Below are 12,520 nucleotides of genomic sequence, written 5' to 3'. Positions count from 1 at the left end.
ACAAATTAAGATTTATGAACCTGTCCTCATGACCTTGAGGCATGCTTGCTGGTAGGTGACTCCCTTGCACACCATAGGGTGGTGGGCAGCCTCTGTGGGACCCTTCGTCTGAATGCCACCAGGAGTCCAGGACCAAAAATATCTCCAGGCCTTTTTAGAAGTCTCCTGGGAGGCCAAGGGCACCCAGATGAGGAGTCTCTTTTATAAAATCAGGTGCATTTCCTCCAGATTTTTCCCCAGGGATTTTCACGGCCTTGGGTATTTCCTTAGCCACCTCGTATATGGCGGTACGGCCAGATGCATGGCGCACACCCTGCAGTAAGAGATAGCAACCGCACCGTTCTGAAGTTCCTTTTTAAAATAAAAATTAAAATAAAAATAAATGGAACCGTATGCCTTCCACCCGTCGTAATGAGAATCAGGCTGAAATGTGCGGACAGATAATAAAACTCACATACTCCGGAAGGAAGATGGGCCGATTGATGGGCGTGAGAGACTCAGAGGGGAAGGAAAGAAGGAAACGTGGACACAATGTCGCTAGCTTATCTCAAACCGGGCTGGATAAGATGGGAGTGAAGGACAGCAGAGGAGACGGGCCCTGGAATACGGGAGCGCGTGGGAACGCGGTCTGCCCGTCTGCAGAGGCGAATCCCGGACCAGGGCCGTCCTCACTTAGAAGTCGTTAACGTCAAAAGGGGCACCAGGAATCTGCCGCCCAGAAAATTAAATGTCGGACTCTTTGAAAATCGTGTGATGTGGTCCGAGCTGTGACATCAATTGATTCGAATTAGATTTTCCAACAAAATCAGAAGTTTTAATGTTCTGGGCAGCGAATGCGAGATGAATCCGTGTAGAAAATGTGGGTTGCAGCCGCTTTTATTTTTAAAACCTAAGAGACTCTGAATGAATAATAGCAGCACCCCACAAAAATGCAGGGTAGCCTGTATCATAACTGACTTGGCAATTGATTCTTTTTTTTTATTATTGTTTCAAATGCTCCAATAAATGGGCATCTATTAGGTTTTTTCCCCCTCCCATTTAAAACTGGTTATTTTTATTCCAATGGCAATAAACGTGCAAAGAAGACCCGTTTCATCTAAAGCGCCCGCTTGTTCTCCATCTGTAATTTCTCAAAACCTGAACAGATGCACAGAAACTAATGAATAAGAGTCAGATTTTGTCAAATTGGATTGTGATCGTATCTGCTGTTCCTTTTCTATACACGTTGCTGTTTATGTTTAATAGCATGAATAGGTTTTCTTTTTTGACAAGAATGTTCATAAATGTAAATGCTTTTCTTCTTTCTGGGCATGTTTTGAAAACTTGGGTTATATTTTGAAAGATGGAAAACAGAGCTAAAATCTTCAAGCCAACTAATGAAACAGGTTAGAACTAATTTTTTGCTTGACCGATAAATAGGTTTAAAATAGAAGCTAGACTCCCGCAAAATGAAAGAGAAAAAGAAACGTCGGTTGATCATGCAACTGATGTATACAGTGTGTGATGCATGTGTGCAGATTTGTCCCAGACACAGCTGGGGCGCAGGTGCCCTCAGGACTTGGGGGAATGGAATTTCGAATGAGAATTTTGTGAACGGGCTGTGTCCTCAGTACCTCGACTTGGTGCAGGTTTGTCGAAGGGCAGGGCTCTTTGCGTGGGGTGGTACAAGCCTGAAGGGAAGCTGGCATGTGCAGCCAGCCATTCTGATGTTCCGTGTCCAGAATTCCATGTGTGTGTGCATGAGAGAGAGAGAGAGAGAGAGAGAGAGAGAGAGAGAGAGCGAGCTGGTGCAGCTTCGGTTCATGGTCAGCTGGTTCCATTACTCTTGGTTTGAGGAAGGCAGAACATCATGGCGGAAGGAGGCGGAAGCAGAAGGATGTGGTGGAGGAAAGTCACCCAGCTCATGGCCAGTGGGGCAGAGGAGAGAGATAGAGGGGGAGAGAGAGAGAGAGAGAGAGAGAGAGAGAGAGAGAGAGAGAGAGGGAGAGAGAGAGCTGGTGTAATTTGAGTTCATGGTCAGCTTGCTCCGTTACTCTTGGTTTGAGGAAGGCAGAACATCGTGGCGGAAGGAGACGGAAGTGGAAGGATGTGGTGGAGGAAAGTCACCCAGTTGATGGCCAGTGAGATAGGAGAGAGGGAGAGAGGGAGAGAGCAATCTGGTGTAATTTCAGTTCATGGTCAGCTGGTTCCATTGCTTTGGGTCTGAGAAAGGCAGAACATCATGGCAGAAGGACGTGGTGGAGGAAAGTCACCCAGCTCATGGTCAGTGGGGCAGAGGAGAGAGAGAGAGAGAGAGAGAGAGAGAGAGAGAAGGGGAGAGGTGAGAGGGGAGAGAGAGAGAAGAGGGGAGAGGGGAGAGAGAGAGAGCAAGAGCTGGTGCAATTTCAGTTCATGGTCAGCTGGTTCCATTGCTTTGGGTCTGAGAAAGGCAGAACATCATGGCAGAAGGACGTGGTGGAGGAAAGTCACCCAGCTCATGGCCAGTGGGGCAGAGGAGAGAGATAGATGGAGAGAGATAGAGGGAGAGAGAGAGAGAGAGAGAGAGAGAGAGAGAGAGAGCGAGAGCGAGAGCGAGTGAGCTGGTGTAATTTGAGTTCATGGTCAGCTTGCTCCATTACTCTTGGTTTGAGGAAGGCAGAACATCATGGCGGAAGAAGACGGAAGTGGTGGAGGAAAGTCACCCAGTTGATGGCCAGTGAGACGGGAGAGAGGGAGAGAGGGAGAGAGCAATCTGGTGTAATTTCAGTTCATGGTCAGCTGGTTCCATTGCTTTGGGTCTGAGAAAGGCAGAACATCGTGGCAGAAGGACATGGTGGAGGAAATTCACCCAGCTCATGGTCAGTGGGGCAGAGGAGAGAGAGAGAGAGAGAGAGAGAGAGAGAGCTGGTGTAATTTGAGTTCATGGTCAGCTTGCTCCATTACTCTTGGTTTGAGGAAGGCAGAACATCATGGCGGAAGGACGTGGTGGAGGAAAGTCACCCAGCTCACGGCCAGTGGGGCAGAGGAGAGAGAGAGGAAAGAGAGTCAGTCAGAGGGATCTGGCACAACTTGCTGTTCTGGGTTTAACATTTTAGCAACTGAAACAACATGATGCCCGTCTCATCTTTTAGTTTGCGCTTCAACCGCAGGCCCGATGGAATTGCGTCCTACCAAAAATACAGATTGAACTTCCATTCTCCAACTCCCGGAAATGTGACCATCCTTGAAAGAAAATTTTTGCAGGTGTCATTAAGATGGATTGGCCACCGTTCCAAAGGACTGGCGTCCTTCTAAGAAAATATTCTCCGGGTAGACACAGTCACACACACGGAGTGAAGATGGTCAGGTGGCTATGTAGGCAGTGCGCCAGGGATCACTGGCCAGTGGAAAAGAAGTGGCGAGTCGGTTGGCCACCATTTGAAGTTGAAGGAGACCAGGAAGGGTTGTCCCCAACAGGTGTTGTAGGAAGACTGTTCTTACTGACACCTGAGCTTGGACGTCTCACCTCCAGGTCACTGAGAGAAGAGAAGACACCAAACTTGTGGCACTTAGCTGAGGAGCCCTAGGTCACGGTATCTCCGTGTATGTAGGATTTCTTCTTTAACACCCATTGTTATTGGAAAATATTTGACGTGCAAATAGAGAATTGTTTGAGGAGGTGGTTTGATGTTGGTGAATCTTGCAAACTGAACGATGGCCACACTCAGATTCATGAGCCCATCCGCCACCACCCATCTCCAGAGGGCGGATCCATGGTGACGGGTCTGGTTTGGGGCAGGGCTGACATTGAAGGACAGTCTTCTCCCTCCGTCTTCCTCATCCGCAAGCCTCAGGATTTGGGGGACTTCGCCGTGACGTGTTATTGCACCCACACATTCCGGAGTGCCTTCGGGGGAGCAGGGGATGTCTGTCTGCCATTTTTAATGATAGTCCTCTAAATGGCGACGGTGGGTCCTCCCCAGCTCCAGCACTGCGTGATTCTAGAGCGGCGGGCATCGTAATTAAAACTCTTGGCTCTCCTACTGCTCGTTCTAAACCACGGTTAGGCACACGACCCACGCCGTGGGTTTTACGAATGGACTCGGTTTCATTGCCACCCTGTTGAACTCTGAATATGAACTGGGTACAGGGGACTCGGAGCTAGAAATGGGGTCATTGCCCATCAGCCTCCAATGTGAGGAGGAGCTTGCAGGTGTCATCAGTAACGAAATGATAAGGAAGAGGAGATGGCGGTTCCCTTCGCTGGGTCCATGCACTCTGATCCATGTGTTGGAATACCGCACGCTATTCCTTAATATGCCTGAACGGTATATGTTGATCATGAAGTAGTACAAATCCAACCCAGGTAGCCCACAGATGTGTACGATTTTGGTGTCTAAGGTTCATTAAATAGGACAAAGCACATTTCCATATGGTACTCGGATGGTGAGAGATGCTGAGACCGTCCACTTGGGCCACACTTGGGCTAAGGCAGAGGTGCTCTGCTCAGCCTGGGAAGAGGGCAGCGATCCGCAGTCATGGATTTTCATCTCCAACTCTCTCCCTTTTCTGAATTTGAGGAAATCCGGGCTGCAACATGGGTGTGCGCCAGCGTATTTTCAGCTTCCAACTCATGAATCACCAATAATTAAGGAAAGTCTGTCTTTGGCCCTTTTCCACGGACTAGGTGACAAACGTTGGTAATTCATGCTTTCGCTTTCCTTCGCCTGGGTTGACTTGTGCATTGCCATTTCACAGCAGGGATGTTCTCTGAGAGATTCATTGTCGGGGGATTTCATCACTGTCACATAAGGAGATGTAACATGTCTGCATAAAGTGAGACGGCGTGGCCCACTGCCTACCAAGGCTGTGCTAGAACCTCCTGAGAGACATCATCACATGTGGGTTGCCAGTGACATAAGTGCCTTATGCAGCTGCATTAGTCAGTTTTATGTTGCTGGGAACAAAACACCCAATAAAAATAACTTAGAGGAGGAAAAGTTCATCTGGGGCTCATGGTTTCGAGGTTCAGTCCATGGTGGGCTGACTCCATGGCTCTGGCCCAAGGTGAGGCAGAACAAAATGGCGGAAGGGCCTGGAGGAGGAAAGCAGCTCAGGACGTGGCACCAGAAAGCAGAGAGAGCTCTGCTCACCAGGGACCAGATAAAACCCCAAGGAGCCAGGGACAGGATATAATCCCCAAGGAGCCAGGGACAGGATATAGTCCCCAAGGAACCAGGGACAGGATATAGTCCCCAAGGAACCAGGGACAGGATATAGTCCCCAAGGTACATCCCCAGTGACCCGGCTCCTCCAGCCACACCCCACCTGTCTTGAGTTACCACCTGGTTTATTGTGGCTCATGGTGTCAGAGGTTCAGTCCATGGTGGGCTGACTCCATGGCTCTGGCTCAAGGTGAGGCAGATCAAAATGGCGAAGGGCCTGGAGGAGGAGAACAGCTCAGGACATGGCACCAGGAAGCAGAGAGAGCTGTGCTCACCAGGGACCAGATATCAACCCATGGAGCCAGGGACAGGATATAGTCCCCAAGGAGCCAGGGACAGGATATAGTCCCCAAGGAGCCAGGGACAGGATATAGTCCCCAAGGAGCCAGGGACAGGATATAGTCCCCAAGGAACCAGGGACAGGATATAGTCCCCAAGGTACATCCCCAGTGACCCGGCTCTTCCAGCCACACCCCACCTGTCTTGAGTTACCACCTGGTTTATTGTGGCTCATGGTGTCAGAGGTTCAGTCCATGGTGGGCTGACTCCATGGCTCTGGCTCAAGGTGAGGCAGATCAAAATGGCGAAGGGCCTGGAGGAGGAGAACAGCTCAGGACGTGGCACCAGGAAGCAGAGAGAGCTCTGCTCACCAGGTACTAGATATCAACCCATGGAGCCAGGGACAGGATATAGTCCCCAAGGAGCCAGGGACAGGATATAGTCCCCAAGGAGCCAGGGACGGGACATAGTCCCCAAGGTACATCCCCAGTGACCCAGCTCCTCCAGCCACACCCCACCTGCCTTGAGTTACCACCTGGTTTATTTGGGCTCATGGTTTCAGAGGTTCAGTCCATGGTGGGCCAACTCATGGCTCTGGCCCAAGGTGAGGCAGAACAAAATGGCGGAAGGGCCTGGAGGAGGAGAGCAGCTCAGGACGTGGCACCAGGAAGCAGAGAGAGCTCTGCTCACCAGGGACCAGATATACACCTTAAAGGCAGGTGCCTAGTGACCCACTTCACTAGCCACCTACCTTCCTACCCCACATTAATGCATTCAAATTATGAATCCATTAAATGGATTAATCCATTGATTTGAGCACAGTTCTCATATTCTGATCATCTCACCTCTGAACATTCCTCACTGTCTCACATGAGCTTACGGGGACACCTTATACCTAAACTATAACAGCAACCTATGTCCATATCTTAACCTCTTCAAAGTGGATCAGTGTAACCCTCTTTAGCTTCACCGTCTTTGTCAAGACACATCTGAAATGGAAACATAATGGTGAACACATTCAGCACTTGGTGACTTACCTGATAAGCACTGGGCTGCCAGATCTGTGATTTTTTTATTTTCATTAAGTCTCTTTTGAGCAGTGTCCTAAATGTGTGCGGTAGCAGGACTTTCATCATGTGGCTCGGCCAACGTGCATGACGCTAGAGGGTCATGAGAAATCTGAATAGCGAATGTGACCTTAGAGTTGGGGCAAATTGGAAGTTTACAAAGGAAGTAAGATGAACTTACTCAACTCTAGAGAAGAATGACATTCTGGCATTTGCTGGTGAATGGGTGGAGTTAGAGACTATCATGCTGAGTGAAATAAGCCAATCCCAAAAAAAACAAACGCTGAGTATTTTCTCTGATGTGCGGATGCTAATTCACAATAAGTGGGGGGCTAGGGAAGAATAGAGGTACTTTAGATCAGGTAGAGGGAGTGAAGGGAGGGAAGGGTGTGGGGCAGGAAGGACAGTAGAGTGAACGGACATGATGACTCATGTGCATGTGTGACTGCATGACCATGTGATCCTGCAACATGGACCATCAGAAAAATGAGAGATGGCCCTCCATTTATGTCTGATCTGTCAAAATGCATCCATGCCTTCTGCTGTCAGGTGCAACTAGTTAGAACAAATTAAAAATTAATGAAAAATTTAAAAAATAAAGAACAACTTGAAGATCAAAATTGCAAAACAATATGGTGGCAGAGAGGAAGAAACATGGGATGATCCCATTGTGGGTTCTTTCTGCCATCTTTGAGGGATGAAAGATATATTTTTTTCATTTGTTCTTTTTAGTTACACCTGATGGTATCATGTATTTTGACACAGTATAAATACATGAAATACAAATTCCCATTCTTATGGTTGTCCATGATGTGGAGTTAGCCCTGGTCGTGTATTCTATATGTACATAGGGAGGTGATGTTCGATTCATTTTACTGTTTTTCCAATTCCCATCCACCCCTTCATTCCCTTCATCCCTCTGTGTTTAATCCAATGAACTTCTGTTTTTCCCTCCCCACCTTGTTGTGGGTTAGCATCTGCATATCAGAGAGAATTCGCCTGTTGCTTGTTTTTTTGCATTTGACTTCTTTCACTTAGTATAATATTCTCCAGTTCCATCCATTTACCATCACAAGCCATGATTTCATTCTTCTTTATTGCTGAGTAATGTTCCATTGTGTATATACACCACATTTTTTTTTTATCCATTCATCTGTCAAAGGACACCTCGATTGATTCCATAGTTTAGCTATTGTGAGTTGAGCTGCTATAAACAAGGATGTGGCTGCGTCACTGTAGCATGCTGATTTTTAAGTCCTTTGGGTATAAACCGAGGAGTGAGATAACTGGGTCAAATTCCAGGTTTTCTGAGGAATCTCCACACTGCTTTCCAGAGTGGCACCATTTTGCATTCCCACCAGCCATGTGTGAGTGGACCTTTTCCCCACGTCCTCGCCAACACTTATCATTGCTGGTCTTCTTGATCGTTGCCATTCTGACTGGGGTGAGATGGAATCTCAGAGTAGTTTTAATTTGCATTTCTCTGATCACTAGAGATGTTGAGCATTTTTCATATATTCGTTGATCATTTGTGTTTCTTCTGTGGAGTGTTTTTCTCTTCTTTTGCCCATTTATTGATTGGGTTGGGCTTTTGGGGGGTGGTTTTCAGGTTCTTTGTTTATCCTGGAGATCATTTTTCCATCTGAGGTGTAGGTTGCAAAGATTCTCCCCCGTTCTGAGGTGTTCTCTTCATGTTCTTGATTGTTTCCTTTGCTCTGAGGAAGCTGTTTAATTTGCTCACATCTTTTTCATTGATTCTTGATTGTACTTCCTGTGAATGATCTCCAGAGGCACAGAGGGTGGATCTGATGCTAAGAACTCTAACAGACGTGCTCACAGGTGGCTGGTGGTCTCCTGGTTGGCCTGACGGCTGTGTCCGCCATCTTGTGAATTCTGGCATGAATTCATATTTGTTGTATTAAGACGCTTCTTGGGGAGATGGTCACAGGAATGAGGTGCTAAACCCAAGTCTTCCTTACTTTTGAAACATCATGGCATGGAGTGTTGTTCAGATACAAGCATCAGAATCTGAATTAGATGAGACCTCAGTGACTGGGGTCCATTCTTACAGTTCCTGGGTCAGCAGATCTGAGATTTGGACCATGACCCCCTGGGGCAGTTCCTTCTTTCCCTCTGGCCCAGGGATCACCCTCTGGGATCTGTGCACGCGGATCCATTCACCATATATTTTCCCAGACCTGGTCCAGCTCCATTTCATGTTTGTTCCTTCTTCTTGGGAAGGTGGCTTTAAAAGTCCGGGTCTCCACAATTGCTTTCTTTTCAGTTTTCCTTTATTGAATTATAGGTTGTCTTTATGTTTTCAAATTACTGATCCTTTCCAGCCCGTGAATATTTATGGGTCATTGCCATGTGCTGTAGATTGAGAGGTATTTACAGATTAATAACAACAATCGTCCAACTCATTCATGGCGTGGATGTTATGAGTTCCTCCATAGCCTCCACAGATCCGCCTCATAATTCAGAACACTGAGGCAACCCGAAGGCTGCAGATCGTTTCTGATTGCAGGGATCCTGTGTATCTCAAACCGAGGTCCCGTCATTCCGGGACGCAGGCAGCTGCTGCAGAGTCGGGAATCATAAGTGCATGCTCTTCACTCACTTCTCCTTTCTCTCCTTTTCTTCTTTCCTTTTCCACTTCCTCTCTTCTGTCCTTCCCTCTTCACATCTTCCTCCCCATCTTCCTCTGATAACCACACTCACATTTCATTTGGAGATTATCCTGCTCGACGCTGCCAGAGATTGAAAGACCGATAAGATCCCAGCCTCTGGTCCCAGGGAGATCCGTTTCCCCGAGGAAGAGCAAATGATAAATGGAAACGACGATAGCACAAGACACGCACATCCCGCATCCCACACGGAGGGTAAACACTGAGACGACGGGAGCATTGGATCTTATTCTCCATTTCTGTCATTTAGGACAGTGCATTAGTTACTTACTGTAGCATAAAAAATGGCCCTGCAGCTCGGATTAGAACAGCAAGCGCTTATCATCTCTGAGTCTCCTAGAAATTGGAAGATCAGGACTGGTGGGTGATTCAGCTCAGGGTTCGGGATGATTTGGAGCCCAGGGCTAGGGTTGGAGCATCCCACTGATGGGATCTTTGGCACGGGCTTTGGTTTTGACCCACAGCTTCTCCGTAAGGGATCATCTTACAGCCTTGACCATTGGCTTTCCTGAGAATCCAAGAGAGAGAGGGTGCGAGCTCCATCTCTATTACTTGATGTTGGAGGATGCGCAGGGTCACTTCTGCAGCATGCCGTTGGCCAGTCCGAGACCACCTGGCCCCATGTGGGATGGAACTTCATATCTGCAGACCATTGATCCCTGGGACCCACCCTGGAGGCTAAGGGCTACCTCAGGAGCTTCTCCAAAGAGGGTGACTTGCGAGTTGTGCCTTAGAGATAGATGACTTTGTCCAAGGTCAAGGGACAAGGAGTGAGTACTGGCAGGGTCTCAGCAGGTGTGGAGTTGACGGATATGGTGGGTGTTAAAGGCACGTTGCTGATTTTGATGACTAAGTGGAACTCACGTCATCTGAGCTGGTGGAACCCACGGGTGAAGCAGGCAGGAGTTATTCTGCAGGCTGGGGGAGACCCCTCAGTGCTTCCTAGGAACGGAGTCGTTGGTGAAGAGTCAGTTCCATGCTGCTGAATATGAGGCAGCTAGGTAGCAGTGCAGGTTGACGTGGAAGGCAGGAGACTCCCGGGGGAACTGGAGGTCCAGCCACGGAGTCAGCTTGGTCCGACATTTTGGAAAGGGGAGGGTGTGCCCTCTTGAGAGATTTCAGAGCCCGTGTTGGGTGGAGACCCAGACGATGGATAGCTGCGGAAAGTCGGGGTGATGTGTGCAAAGTTTGGAGAGAGTTCGGAAGGTGGGTAGAGATCCGCCTTGGAATCTGCTGTGGGAATTGACAGACTGGCGAGAACCCCGATTTTCTGTACGGACTGGATTGTGTCTGAACATGGCCAGATGGTGACCATCAAGACCTCCTCAAAACATTTGGATTATCATTCCCAACCCTTGTCTCTGTTCCAGCATGGACCCTTCAGAGCAGGGATTCTTCCCGCGGAACATTGACCTCTTCCCACGAAACACTGACCTCTTCCCACGAAACATTGACCTCTTCCCACGAAACATTGACCTCTTCCCACGAAACATTGACCTCTTCCTGCAGAACATTGACCTCTTCCCACGAAGCATTGACCTCTTCCCACGAAACACTGACCTCTTCCCACGAAACACTGACCTCTTCCCAAGAAGCATTGACCTCTTCCCACGAAACATTGACCTTTTCCCACGAAACATTGACCTTTTCCCACGAAACATTGACCTCTTCCCATGAAACATTGACCTCTTCCCACGAAACATTGACCTCTTCCCATGAAACATTGACCTCTTCTCACTTCAGATATATAGATACTTCAACCTAGATATATCGATTTCCACCCGACTTTATATCATTTCCTCTCAACTTTTTAGATATAAAGAAATATATCATTTTTATATTGTTTAGGTATGTGAAATATTTATATACTTACATAAATACATCCATATATAAATATATAAATATACTATAAAATATTCATGTACTTACATAGAAGTATATAAATATGTACTTATATAAGTCTACAAATATATGCTTCTAGGTATATAAATATATACTTCTAAGTATATAAATATGTACTTATATAAGTTTATAAATATATGCTTCTGACTATATAAATATACACTTATATGTGTAAGAATATAAATAAGTATACTTAGGATATAAATATATACTTATGTAAGTATATGAATATTTATAGTTATATGAATATAAATATATCCTTATAAGTATATATTGCTATATATTTATACCTTTATATACTTTGTAAGTGTAAATAAATCCTTATATAAGTATATATTTTAGAGTTTAAATTAATTATATTATAAATACATATATAAGTACTATATAGTGCTATGTATATGTATTTAATTGACATAAAGTATATAGTGCTAATTAACTATACATATGTACTTAATTTACTTATAAAGTATATAATAGATATTTACTTAATTAAATATCTATTTATAATAGATATTTACTTAATAAATATTTACTTAAGAGTACATAAATATATACTTACATAAGAGTAGAAGTACAAGTATATGTATTTGTATAACCATTTATAAGTATATAGATCTTGTCTTATATCACAAACAGAAACATATTTGCTAATAAATACATGTGTTTTATTTTGTTTGATATGTTATCCTGTTGTAGATGGATTTTATATGGTGGGATATAAAATCAAATCCTTGTATCATAATTTAATTCTAATTACATTATGGTTCTTACCTCCATGTATTTCTTATTGACATATTATTTGAGATTTTACACGTATACTTCTGACACTACAGCTGCAGCCCGCTCATGGTCCTTCATACCTCAGGAGGAGACATCCTTCCACAAACCTACCTTAAGGTCCACAGGGACAAAGAAGTGTGACATAATACACATAATTTAACTTGTGTAGGTTAGGTATTTTGGAAGCCTCCCTAGCAGGGGCTCTTTCCATGGCCCCAACCATAGTGGGTACCCTTTCCATGGTCCCCGTCCATGGCGGATGCTCTTTCCAGGTTCCCAACCATAGTGGGTCCCCTTTCCATGGTCCCGTCCATGGCGGATGCTCTTTCCATGGTCCCAACCACAGTGGGTACTCTTTCCATGGTCCCCGTCCATGGCGGATGCTCTTCCCATGGTCCCAACCACAGTGGCTCCCCTTTCCATGGTTCCCGTCCGTGGCGAATGCTCTTTCCATGGTCCCAACCACAGTGGGTCCCCTTTCCATGGTCCCGTCCATGGAGGATGCTCTTTCCATGATCCCAACCACAGTGGCTCCCCTTTCCATGGTTCCCGTCCGTGGCGAATGCTCTTTCCATGGTCCCAACCACAGTGGGTCCCCTTTCCATGGTCCCGTCCATGGAGG

The 12,520-nt window shown here is 46.3% G+C and overlaps 1 protein-coding gene across 5 annotated transcripts in view; it reads left to right on the top strand.

The window, feature by feature from the left end:
- The window catches only part of Nlgn4x (neuroligin 4 X-linked), a 301,913-nt gene that overhangs the window by 22,428 nt on the left and 266,965 nt on the right, over positions 1-12,520 (top strand). The gene's annotated exons all lie outside the window — the stretch shown is intronic.

This window comes from Sciurus carolinensis, chromosome X (genome assembly GCF_902686445.1).
Source record: "Sciurus carolinensis chromosome X, mSciCar1.2, whole genome shotgun sequence".
Taxonomy (NCBI): Eukaryota; Metazoa; Chordata; class Mammalia; order Rodentia; family Sciuridae; genus Sciurus; species Sciurus carolinensis.
This window is presented reverse-complemented; position numbering and strand designations above follow the sequence as displayed.